This window comes from Mauremys mutica, chromosome 3 (genome assembly GCF_020497125.1).
Source record: "Mauremys mutica isolate MM-2020 ecotype Southern chromosome 3, ASM2049712v1, whole genome shotgun sequence".
Lineage (NCBI taxonomy): Eukaryota > Metazoa > Chordata > Testudines > Geoemydidae > Mauremys > Mauremys mutica.
The window spans coordinates 196,298,376-196,311,980 of record NC_059074.1 but is presented as its reverse complement, the minus strand read 5'-3'; positions in this window follow the sequence as shown (position 1 = coordinate 196,311,980).

Sequence of the window (13,605 nt, the reverse complement as noted above, 5' to 3'; positions counted from 1 at the left end):
AGCATACATAGTCCATCTTTATCTATTTATTTGAAAAAGATTTTTCTTTAAGTCACAACGGCCAGATAGTACTCTAAACCAATGGTTCTCAAAGCCGGTCCGCTGCTTGTTCATGGAAAGCCCCTGGCAGGCCCGGCCGGTTTGTTTACCTGCTGTGTCCACAGGTTCAGCCGATCGCAGCTCCCACTGGCTGCAGTTCGCTGCTCCAGGCCAATGGGGGAAGCGGGAAGCGGCGGTCAGCACATCCCTCAGCCCGCACCACTTCCCGCAGCCCCCATTGGCCTGGAACAAGCAGCGGACCGGCTTTGAGAACCACTGCTCTAAACGAAAGCACTTCGTTAGTCCTATCAAGGCCCTGAACTATGTTGTAATCCTCAGTTCTAGGGCACAATCCAAAAAAATCTTCCTTTTTCTTTTTTTTCATTAATCCAAATTTTTTGCCCTTCCTCTTTTTAATATTTTCTGTACTAGGCTTTTGAATTCTTGTGTACTCAAGGGTATTTCAGGATCTGTCGTTCCAATTCTTACAGCACGTGCTTGCCTTTTTTTTTAATGCCCTCATTCTGCTGCAAACTTCCTGAGTTTACACCAGCCCCGCCTGTGCCTGTCCAGCTGGCTTCCATTCTGAATCAGTGCTCTCCTATCAAGCCTAACTCTGCCTCGGGTGTGGCTCATCAGGTTAACTCCTTGGCCACATTAATCCTTTCCAGGCTAGTGTGGGGGCAAACACCCCATCACACTTTCTTTCAAGGAGTCTGTTGCAAAGTTGTTCAGAGTGTAAGAGATGTAAAGCAAGATATACCAGCAAAGAAAAGTTGAGTCTAAGCAGCGCAAAACTACATTATACTGGACAATATCTACTCATTTAGGATCAAATTCTGGTCTCACTGAAATCAATGGGATTTTGTCTTCTAGCTTCAATGGGGATCAGAATTTAGCTTCAATGGGGATCAGAATAAGTTTCTCACAACCATGTTCATCATTGTTTGCTTTGAGCTGCTCCTTTAGCTCACTAGGCAGAGGTCTTATCTTTCGGACTTGAAAGCCACTCCTACCTGGCCATTTTTGTTGCCCTCGTCTTCAGTGTCAAATGAGATATGAGGACCGTAACTGAGCACAGTTTTCATGAGGCCATACTATCACTTTAAGTAATGACATTGTTTTTCATCCACTCTTTTAACTTTTTCCGAACCATTTAATTACTCTGTAAACTCTTTCACACAATTCTAACAGGTTAGAAAGGCATAATTTATGCCTTCCAGAACCCACACTGCTCAGCGAGAGGTCAAATACTGCAGTCCTTTCTCAGGCAAAATTCCCTTCATTGACTTCAGTAGGAGTATTTTTCTTGAATAATGAGTAAACACTAGCATTTGGCTCGTAGGAGCCAGATCCTAAACACATTTGTTCCAGTGTAAATGCAGAATAACTTTATAATTACTCTGGATTTACAGTATAGCAACATTTTGTCTGAGGTGTCCTGTAACTTGATTTTTCCTCAGCAGTTTTTCCTAGGCTTATAAATCTTAGAATCACCATACACTTGCTCCTTTTTAAAAAGATGGGTGTAATTTTGGTTCCCCTCCAGTAATAGCTGCTTAATGATAAATTACATATTTTTATTAGTAGCTCAGCTGTTTTTGTTGTTTTGTTCCTTCAGAATTTGCTATCATCTAGTCCCTGCTGATTCACTGCAATTGAATGTCTTGAATTTTTCCATCACCTCTTCTTTTCTTTTTTAATATCTGTGTCTCTGACAGTGCCTCACCGCAAATAGCGACTTCTGGAATAGGCATTGCTTCTTCCCCACCCTAACCCCAATCATCCTCTCTGGTGCCGACTGATTGCAAAGAAATCATTTAGCTTGGCTGCAATCTCCTTATCTTTGATGGCTCCCTCGCCTCCCCAGGACTCTAGCACACCCACTGACTCTCCATAGGCTTCTCTTTTTCTGACCTACTTAGAGTACGGTTGTATTATTATTTCAGTTTGGCAATTTATTCTTCCCATTTTCCTCTTAATCTCCATTTTTCTGCCAAACTTTATGTTCCATTGTATTAGCAACACTTGGGCTGGATTTACATTGTACAAAAGGATACTTTTGGGTCCCTTGCCATGGAGCTATAAACTATTACAACTTCCCTGTAGGATTTTTCCTTTATACTGCCTGGCATTTCTCTAGGGACAGAATATTTCTTTTGCTTCATTTAAAGGTGAGACAGAGGGTTAAATCTTGGAGCCATTGAAATAAATAGGAGCTTTTGCAATTGACTTCAGTGGAGCCAGGATTTGTGGTCAGCTTTCCATACTGAATGACAGGAATAGAGAGCACAAAGCTACATTTCCCCACTATTCTATTGGGGAGGGCGTTGGACTGAGTGTTGGAGGACTTGAATCTATAAGGGGGAGGGATAGCTCAGTGGTTTGAGCATTGGCCTGCTAAACCCAGGGTTGTGAGTTCAATCCTTGAGGAGACCACTTAGGGATCTGGGGCAAAAATTGGTCCTGCTAGTGAAGGCAGGGGGCTGGACTAGATGACCTTTCAAGGTCCCTTCCAGCTCTAGGAGATTGGTATATCTCCAATTATTACCTTTACCTGGTCCAGCGTGTGCTGCTGGCTGAGACGCTGCTTTGGGCCTTAGCTTGTCCATCTGTAAGATTAATTTACTCACCATTGTGAAACACTTTGAGAGAGAGAGGGTATTAGTACCATTTATGCAGTTAGGAATTCTGTATTTGCTTATCAGGAGCATGAAGCAGTTACGTAACATTTTAGGTCTTCAGAGTAATGGATAATCATTAAGGCCTTGACACAACAAAAAACTGTCACAAAATGAGTCTCGGTGAAGCCAGGTGTACAAATGACATGCTTAAAGTTATGTATTTGCTTAAGTGATTTGTTGTATTGAGTCCTAATTAATTATTGCCTTCCCACGGGGTTATATTTGTTTCCTGTGCATACCAGTGAAAATCTTGTTCAGTGACAAGCACCTAATGATTCCCATTGCATAGAAGTCTGTTTTAGTACAGGCTACAGAGGGTTAAACTCACTCTCTATTCCCATCCTCAGTGCTTATTCAGAAAAGCAAGGCTGGGAAACTTAAGATAAGAGCATTTATCTTCACGGCAAAACTGCTCACTGTCTTTGATGGACCCCCACACATTTCAACAAGAGGCTTAAGCTGCGGAAGCCAGAATACAAGCAGTCTCTGGTTATGGTTATCCTGCTAAAACATGGCACACGTCAAATCAGTTACAATGTAAAAGGTGTTTGGTTTTTTGTTTTGTTTCCCCGGTCAGCAGCAAGTGTTGCAGGATGAAACAAAATATCTCCTGTCTGCTAGCACAGCCTCATCCCTTAAGATGCTGATTAAATGTGAAATGTATGTTTCTTAAGAGAATGGATCGCTAACATTTTGCAGCAAGCTTTCCCATCAGTCTTGGTGTAGGCAAATGCAGCAGGCCCTGAGACTAAGCATCTGCAGGTCACTCTGTCTCTCTCTCTCTCTCATGAACTGTCAGTCCACACAGAGAGAGAAAGGAGAGGGGCCACAGGACAGTAGAAAGCATAACGAGAGAAGGGCCTAAGCCACAATGTTCAGAGCACACTTCTCCCAGAGTGGAAGAGCGTTTCACTCCAAGCCTCTGGATTGAACTCACTTGTCAAAGACAGACCGAGGAGCTGTTCTATCAGTTCACCACTGCTCCGTTAAACACATCCCAGGAGGAGGCAGACAGACACAGGTGGGAAGAGCTGGTGTTTCCATACACCAGCGTCCTTAGCTTTCAAGACTCTCCTGGCAACACTTACATCAGGAAACACTTGCATTTCCAGCACTTTACCCACCCTTTCCCACCCCCACCCCCCAAAAAAGCCATTTGCTGTGCCATTTGGAAATGGACAGACACTGACAAAGGATGTCACCTGTTCCTGCTCCTACCCTTTCTTGTGCCATGTTGTTCCCTACCAGTCCTCTCCCTTGTCTTGCTGTCTCCATGCTGCCTTTGGTGAGCTTTCCCCTGGCTGTCGATGCCTGTGAGCTCACTGCCCTGCAGATAAAACCCTTGGCAGCAGCAGCACAAGTTGGTCCAGGTTTTGAAATCTAATTGGAAACGGCCATTTGAAAGCTCTGGGAAGCGTGCGCTGCTTCTGAAGGAGTTTGCTCATTCTAAGGCTTGGCCTACTCTTAAAGGTGTTGCTGAAATAGCTGTGTTCATTTCGGGTGCGAAAAAATTACACCCCTAACCGACATAGCAAACACCCTGCTGTAGATGCAGTCTACCAGCAACAAAAGCCCTTAGTAGCTATAGCCTGTTTTGTTTGGGGAACTGGTATAACTGCGCTGACAAACCCTTTCTCGTGTAGACAAACCCTTGGAAGCCTTTCTTTCTGTGTGTTTATACCACACTCTCCACCATAGTGGCAGCAGTTTGAGATGTTCCCCTTGTCCCCAAGCAGGAGTGTAGCGCTAGAGAGCTATTGATTCCCAGCCTTTGACTGAGGGAGCCCAGGAATTCTCCTCTCCCTTCTTCCCTACTTCTCTTCTCCTATGGATTTCAGAGAGTCAGAGGAAACAAACAGTCCTTGATGGCGGGAGGGGTGGGGTGGAAGAAAAGCGAATCTCAGCAACTGCCCCGGCCTTTCAAAATATGTAGAGTGCCCCTTTCAGAGGTTGTCACAGTGTATTCTCTTGGCTGCCGTGGCAGATGGACCTTGTTGAAGAAGCAACTTGGACCAAAACTCTCATGTATCTAGCTCTTTCATGGGTTCACTTCCATGTGTCAGCCAGGAAGACTCTGCCTGTTGGAGTTAAACTCAGTACTGTAGGCCTTTAGGGGGATGACAGGAAGAAAGCAGACTCCCACCTGGCCAAAAAAAGCCAACCTGAGTTGGGGGAGACCCCATTGATGTGAAAGAGATGAATCTGAACAGACTGAAATGACTGCTTTTTAATGACACCTTCTGCCATGTGATCACTAATATAGCAATCTGCCCGCACTCGACAGATTCAGTTAATGATCAGGAGCTCGGCTGGTAACCAGCTCAGCAATCCCTTCCCTTAATGGAACTATAATAGCTGATTAAGACAATATATCTCAGAAAAGTGACAGTGGAAGAGACTCGCTTTCTAGCTCATTCTGACACATTCTAGTGAAGAAAGCCTTTAATCCTTTCAGAGTTTGATATTTTAACAAGGGTTGATTTTTTTTTTCAGATTTTCTTTTTAATGACTGACGTTATCTAAAGCAGATTTCTAGTTTGTTCCTTCCACGCTGTCAGGGTTGCAAGTGACATAGGACTTAATGCTACTGTTTGCTTCCGGGAGGGGAGCAAAACCAAGTTGACTCCAGCTGCCATGAGGAGGCACAGGAACGGAGAGTGCAAGCTGCACAGCATGCTCTTCCACCTCCCCGGGCTCCACTGGAGTCCCTCTTTGTATCTGGATTGGAGGGGTTGAGAATGGCCCCTGGCATTGTTTCCCTATTAAGCTCAACAGGGGCAGAGCCGGGCTAATGCTGACTAGAGCTGGTTGAAGTTTACGTGTAAGCCTTCCTATGTTCAGGTGAGCCAGCCCAGGAAATATGGAGGCTGGGGTCTCACAGGGCATGTGAACATGTCACCTGACCCTGGATACCTGAACCTGGTGCTTTTCTATTTAGAAGGAGGGGTGGGGACCCAGAGAGACAAAAAAGTCCCGCCTTGTGCCTAAGCTATAGGAGGGGGTGGAGCAGAACAAAGGGGGCTGCCAATCATGAGAACACCCCTGCTTTCCACCTAAGATGGCTGCTGGAACTAACAAGGACTGTAGCGGGGAAAGGATTGGGCCCAGACTAGGAAGGAGTCTAGTCTGTGAAATAAGTTTATTGGAACATCTCTGAGGGTGAGATTTTACCTGTAAACAGTTACTTAATGTATTAGGCTTAAACTTGTGTGTTTTTGCTTTATTTTGCTTGGTGACTTACTTTGTTTTGTCTGTTATTACCTGAAACCATTTAAATCCTACTTTTTATTCTTAATAAAATCACCTTTGTTTATTATTGAACCCAGGTAAGTGATTAATACGTGGGGGAGCAAACAGCTGTGCATATCTCTCTATCAATGATATAGAGGGCGAACAATTTATGAGTTTACCCTGTAAAAGCTTTATACAGAGTAAAATGGATTTATTTGTGGTTTGGATCCCATTGGGAACTGGGTGTCTGGGTGCTGGAGATAGGTGACCTGCTGAGCAGTTTTTGGTTAAAGTCTGCAGCTTTGGGGGTGTGGACCAGACCTGGTCTGTGTTGCAGCAGGTTAGCATGTCTGGTTCAACAAAGCAGGGTTCTGGAGTCCCAAGCTGACAGGGAAAATGGGCTCAGAGGTAGTCTCAGCACATCAAGTAACAGTCCCAAGGGGGTCTCTGTGACCGAACCCATCACACATTCGGTTTCATTTTTTGCAAACCATTTCCTTTTTTTGAAATTTCAAATTTTTATTTCCACCCCCTTTCTTAAAGCTCTTTTGGCTCCAACTGCAACAGAATGAATGCTGCCCAGCCGTTACTTCTCCCCTGCTCCTCTTTTTCTTTTTTCTTTGACCACTTTGTAACTTTTGAAAACTTCTCCTATCATGGCAAAATTAAAGCAGCAAAAGGAAAAAACAGAAAATGAAAAAATCTGGATGCCTGTCATTCATTTTTATCATACTTGGAGGGAAAATGAAATTTTGAACATTAAAAAATTTCACAATTTAAAAATAATTAAAACTTGTTCCATTTAGACACTTGCAAAATAGGAACAACTTTACAATTTTATGTTTTAAAAGACTTTGTTTGGGGGTTTTTTTTGGACCAGTTCCAGTTCTGATCTTCAGGTTTTACTCCACAGCACTGTGTTTCCCCCCACCACCCAGGCTGTGTGGGGTGCAGTCTGGGGAACTGCAGTGAACTGGGAGTCTATAAGAGCATAGCTGTGGAGCTGTGTTCCCCTGGGACTGGTAAGCAATGTGAAGGAATAGAGCACCCGAGTGGACCCGGGGTTTTCAGAAGCTGTCAACTCCAAATCCCTCCCTCAGTTGGAAGCCTGTGAAAGAGAGTGCACATGTTCACATTTTGAGTTTCCATTTGCCTATGCAGTAATAGTTCGCCTAGAGGAGCAGCTGGGACTTCATTTTCAGCAAGATGGCAGCAGGCTCAGCAATACCAGCTGTAGTAATAACTTTTTATAGGAAGTGTCTGTTCATTCTCGAAACAACAAGATAAAATCTCAACAGTCTGCATAAATCTCTTGATTTGGGCAGAAGCCTACACGTGAGCTTCTTAAAATGAAGAAAAATAATCATTCAGGTTAGAAAATAGAACAGACCCCTAAAATCAAGAAGTGAGCGTTTATGCTGTGGCCCAAGATTAGAGTACAGGTAGTCAGACTTCTCAGAATTAATTTAGAAGGTTCGTTTCCTATTCCTGTAGTACTGCTAGCGAGGCTCCTATTTGAACTGCCCTGTTAGACGGTTCAATCTGCTATTAAATGAGGAGTACTATATAGTCTAAAACACCAGATACTTGGTAATAAACATTTGGGATCCACCAAAATCTGTATTGGCTAGTTTCCAAATTCAGCTGTTAGCAAGGAATTCTTATTTGTCAGAGCTTTGGGTTTTCACTTACAAGCTTTGCAATTAACACAGATTTAAATTGTTTGTTTGAAAGAAAAATGTTGCATTTAAATTTGAGTTCTCAACCATACAGGTGATGTCTGGGTGGGACATGGGGGGTGTCATATTCCAGGGTGCAATCCAGGCCAGTGATAGTTTGTCACCGCCTGCCCCATAGCCCTGGGTGCCACACAATGCTTTGCTGTTGTAGCTCCCAACCTGGGCTGCTCACAATCTACCAGCATTCAGGTCACACCCGGAGTGTCTATGTATAGCTACAGCCCTGGTCCAGCAACTCTCACCTGTCAGCCACACACCAGTCATATCCTGGCTACCACCAGCCTGGGTTACTACTTACAGGGTGACACCCCACACACACACACTCCCAGTCCAGAATTTTCCTCAAAAAGTACTGTAGGTGGAGTATCTGTACCAAACTTCTCATACTCTTTGATGTTCATCGCTCACTGATTGAGGAGTCCTGAGTCAATTTTCTCCAGCCCTTTCCTGGACAGTTCAGATATTAAAGGTCCCTTACCCCTGGAAAGGGTCAATATTCAACACTTTGCTATTGAACTGGAGTTACCAAACAGTTCAGTTTAAACACAGCAGTGGATTGGTTGAGATGAGCGGTTCTCAATCTATGGGGCAGACCTCCCAAGGAATGTGTCAAGGGAGGCATGAGCTGTGTGCTGTTTGTTTTGCTTTGTTTTGAAGAGCTCTGCTGTCAGCCCTGGGTGGCTGGGGCTTGTGCAGAAGGACTGTGCATACTCGGGAGGTGGGGATAAAGAGGACAGCCGAAGCCCCGCAGCCTGGGCTAGGGCTCTCCTATCCCCTGCAATCTTTCACCGGGAGGCAGCCTGGGCTCAAGCCGTCATCTATAGGGCGGCAGCAGCAGCATAGAAGTAATGGTGGTCTGCTGTGAAAAGTGATTTTGACAAATATCACTTTTCACATTGCCACCCTTACTTCTGTGCTGTTGATTGTGTGGCGCTGCCTTCAGAGCTGGGCACCCGGCCAGCAGCTGCTGCTCTCTGCTCTGCCTGATCAGAAAGTGAACAACCACATGCTGCAGTAACTGCGGCGTCCTTCTGACCATCAAGTGTTGCCTGAAGCAGAGTACACTATACCCTAGCCCTGAGATGACAAAGACGTAGAGGATATAGAGAGGTCATCTTTTGACAAGAGACTCTCCATTCTTGGCCATTCAAAGGTGGAAAAAGCCGTTTCTGGCACTGTTAATCCAGGACCAGATTTGAGTAAATGGAGACACAAGGAGAACTGTTTGGGTGGGAGAGGGAGGTTATACTCTAAAGATGACTTTTGGATTGGGAGGGGAGCGAGGAATCAATCTTGCTTGTTTGTTCAACTGCAGCCATGAAAATAAAGTCCTTACATGAAGAACTTTTCAAAGAGACGCATGACTTCTGATTGACTTCTTGTACTGTAATGCTTTGTTGGTAATCAATACACAGGGAGGAGGCCTCATACTTTCAAATATCAGGGAATTGCCTCAAGCTTTGTGATTGCCAGGAGTTGGCTTTGAAAAATGTTGGTTCAGCAAAGTGATGTTACAGATGGATGAAACTGTTTGAGTAAAACAAGAACTGATCTAGACTATTGCATAAAACTCAAAATGAATCTTTCAAACTTTCGTGGGTTTTTTTAATTTAATTTAATTTTATTTTATTTTGGCATGTCTCTGCACATCCTAGACTAGAAGCAGAAGGTACAGTACGGAAATATTACTGTGCCATATCTAAGCTAGAAACAGCTTAGAAACTTGTATCCAAAAAGCCCTTTTCCCCAGTTTTGTAGGCTCCAGGGATTCAGAGACGCTTATAGGTGGACTATCTGTACCAAACCTTTCCTACTCTTTGATGTTCATCGCTCACTGAGTGAGGAGTGCTGTGCCAATTCAGCTTCCTACTGATAACCAACTGACAGGTTAACCCGTATCCGCTGTTGCAGTGCACATCAATAACCCTCACGAATGAGTTGCTTATTTTAGATGAACCGTCAATGGAATTAATTGATTCTTCAGAAGCTTTGCCAATTTCCTCTCTGCTAAAGCAGGCAAATTAGATGATGCGTTGTGTAACAGCCAAACAGTTGTCCTAAAGTACTGAAATGATTGCTGTGCAGTGGACGAATCTTGTGGTTCATGAGAGTTTCTGAAAGAAGAGCAGTGGTTCTTGTTTTACTGTTGTTCTTGACCTCTGCCTCCATCCCCTCTTTCTGCTTATTGTGCTCACTTTGTTTTACTTAGATTGAACGTTCTTAAAGACAGATGTTGTATCTACCTGTGTGTTTGGTACAGCACCTGGCCCAGTGGGACACGAATCCTGACTGGGGCCTACTGTCATACAAAGGATAAGAATGTCATGGCACAGTGGTGATATTCTGTGCCCTCAATGGTAGTAAAACAAGGATGAAGGAGTAATCTGAATAATAACTTAAAGCCAGATTGTGTCTGTTCTTAGCAAGGGTGTTCAGTAGGAAGGGAGCAAGGTGCTTTCTCCTTCTCCATGTGAGACCTATATCAGGGGAGGGCCAGTCATAGTCTTTGCATTCTTAAGACAAGGAAGAGCATCCAGGATCCAGGTGCTTGATCCCTCCCCTCTTGCTACCAGCCCACAAGCTGGCCAGCCATGGCAACCTGAGCATGCAGTGATGTCCCACAGGATGGTAAAACAGGTATTTTCCCCCTTTGCACCCTGGAGATCTGCATGCCTCTGACTTTTATGAAGAGCTGTGGCTAAGCGCCTCTAATTCTGTTTGCGTGTTGCCAGTTGCAACAGTAGCAGCAGACTTGGTTGCTGGGCAACACCACCCTAAGAATGATCAAAGTTAGGTCCCAAAGCATTTGCTAATGGGGACAAGATAAATATATTTAAAGACAAGCACTAAAATTTGTGATTTTTTTTAAGTACAGAAAAAGTAATTTTAGAGATTTTTATGGTTCCCTCTGAGCACTCTACAAGAAATGTTCCTGCTCTGACTGTTTAAAATGTTCTAAAACTTTTCTCAACACTTACTCTGTAGCAGTGGCATATAAAGAATACTTATGATTGGTGTGATACAAATGTATGTTTGTTTTTTGTCAGCACTCATGATGGACTTTATAGTACACTACATCATCATGTAATATATGTATATAAAATTAAATTATAATGATTGTACATTTATAGAATGCATTATGTCCTGAAGGATTCTAAAATGCCACATCAGCTTAACAGACGTGTAATACCATACAGAAGAATTGCTTCATTCACCAACTGTTTAACAGCAGTAGCATTTAGGGCAGGAAGCGTATAATGACTTTTCCAGTTGAAACTTCATTGGAATAAAGGAGAATGCAAATACCTGAGCTGGACTTAGGACAGGACTACCTAGGTTAACCTCCCTACGCTGACCATTACAAAGGCCCTACAGAACCCCTAAGATTCCAAGGAGAGTTGAGGGACCTTTTCTGAAAGACATTTTTTCAAATAGCCTCTTTTTTTTTTTTTTTTTTTTTGGAAATGGAATTTGTTATATAAAGTTGTCAGCGTTTTTGATTTTCCATGAAAGAATTTAGTGCTTTAACATTCTTAGCAAAATTGATTTAGCAAAAGAAAATTGTCAATTTCTGTTTTCAGTGTTTTTGAGAATTTTGCGGGGAGGAAAAAAAAATCATTTAAAAACAGGGCTTTGGAGTGGAGCCCAGAGCTGGAGCGCGGAGCAGCTCCGGAGCAGTGGAGCTGCAGGGTTTTGCCTGGAGCTGGAGCAGAGCCGGAGCACGGCTCCAAAGCCCTGTGTAAAAATGCTGGGAAAACAATATGGGGCCCATTTCAGATATTTTGACATGAAAACAACTTTTGACATTTTTGGCAGCAATAGCTTTTCAATTATTTTTGACCAGCAATGATCACAAGTCATCAGGGCCTGAGTTTTACATACCACTGAAAGATGTCACATTCAAAAAAGCACAATGTCCCCTAGTCTGATACTGGGGCACTGGGTCAGTGCTAGAACCTAGGAGCAAAATCATTCTCCCATTAACGTCAATGACAAAACTTCTATGAGTGAGGTCAAGGTTTTTCACCCATGTGTGAAGCCAGCCTGTCTTGCATAGCTTGTGTGATCTAGCAGGTTTCCAGCACAAAGCAGTAGTGCTATAAACCCCATTTTAAATATGTTTCACAAGTCCTACGCACACCAAATGGGAAACCTATCCAGTAAATGTGGTTTATGTAAAAGTATAAATGAAGAGCAAGAGGAAGAGAACGAGTAAGTGTAAAACCTAAATGAAAACGTGAGGAGGTTGTGCAGCTGGGGAATCTTTCATGAGACTCATGCTGATGAGCTTCTAAATGCCTCTATAATTCTGGCACATGTAAATCTGCCCCCCAAAAGTGTAGGATAAAGAAGCCAGACAAATCTGAATTCTTAACTAGAAAGCCAAGAAGTCTGCTTAAGATAGCGAGGGGCAAAGGGGATGTAGCTGCACAAGCATTACTATTGGTTATTCAGTGCCACATATGTGCACGGTGCCTTGCAGACAGTTAAAAACATGGTGGTGCCACACTCCAGGAGCTTACCATCTGAGGCCTTGGTCCTGCAAAGAGCTGGGTACGTGCGTTTCGTTAAACACACGTGGATGTCTTTGCAAGACTGGGGCTTTAAGGCTCCAGTTGTGCTCTTTTTTTGAAGGCAAAACTCTCACTGAGATCAAAGGGAGAAGGATCAGGCCATTATTACACATAACACAGCGGCTGATGACAATAGACAAAGAAAGGGGGATGGGAGGGTGACGGCTATAACAGTGGCCCCGCATACCATATTCTTATATAAACATAGGACTGAACTTGCTCCGGTGTAACTCCAATGACGGCAATGCAGTTGCACTAGGGATGCAAACAACCCACAGAGTTTCTAGCTCTAGGCAGTTACTGGAAATGGAGTCCTTAAATAGGAACTGGGATGTTACCATTTATGAGTAACTTGCTCTTATGACCTCTGCATAAAGAAAAATGTGCAATATTACAAAATAATTCTAAGAGAAAGAAATGACCTGATGCCTAATTTAAAAAAAATCTAGAATTGATATTTGAAGAAACAGCCTTAAGTTGTTAAACAGCCTAGATGATAAAACCATTAACATTTTTAGACCAGCATGAGTCAGTCTTTGGAGTTCAATGTGAACGTGTTAATTACTGAAAACATGAAAATGTTTTAATTAAAATAATGAAATGAGTAGTTAAATGGGTCTTGATGCTGCACAGCCTTACTTGCCTGATGAAGGCTTACCCCAGCGTGCAGTCCCATCAGGCCTGATTCTGGGCTTGCTTACACTGGTGTAAAACACATTGACTTCAGTGGCGTTAAATCCTGGTTTATGGTGATGTCAGGGACATCCATCAAAGTGTAAAGATTATTCCTGTGATACAGGCTGTGCGTGGCTGGGGCGCCAATTCCTGAATAGAAAAGAGTGTATAAAATAAGAGTTTTTAAAGTTCAGCTGAACTTTGCCACGAGAGGCACAGCATGGAAAAAATCATCTAGGCTGCCTTTGGCTTTGTGGACTGATGGTGGTGCTGGATTGCTGCTCATGTTCTTGCTGCTGACGTGTGGTTTATTTATTTATTTTTTGGCACAGAAGTGGTTTTCTGTTAGTCAGGAGTTAACAGGCATGGGCTGCATGTTTTGCCAGTCAGCGTCTTTATTAAGTATATGCTGAAGGAGTTTCTTTGGAATGCCTGTAAACAGCAGGAGTTGGTGGAGTGCGCGTCGATAAACATGTCAATGTAGTTGTTGAATTTGGATGTGAAGACACGTCTGTGTTAAGCTGATATCTTTCCATCATGGAAAACTCAGAGCACAAACCTGCAGCCTTTCTATGCATGGGGCTCTGCTGGCAGTCAGTGGGAGTTCTGTGTGTGGATGGCAACGGAACTGACTCTAATTGACGGAGGGTTATTTTGTGTGGC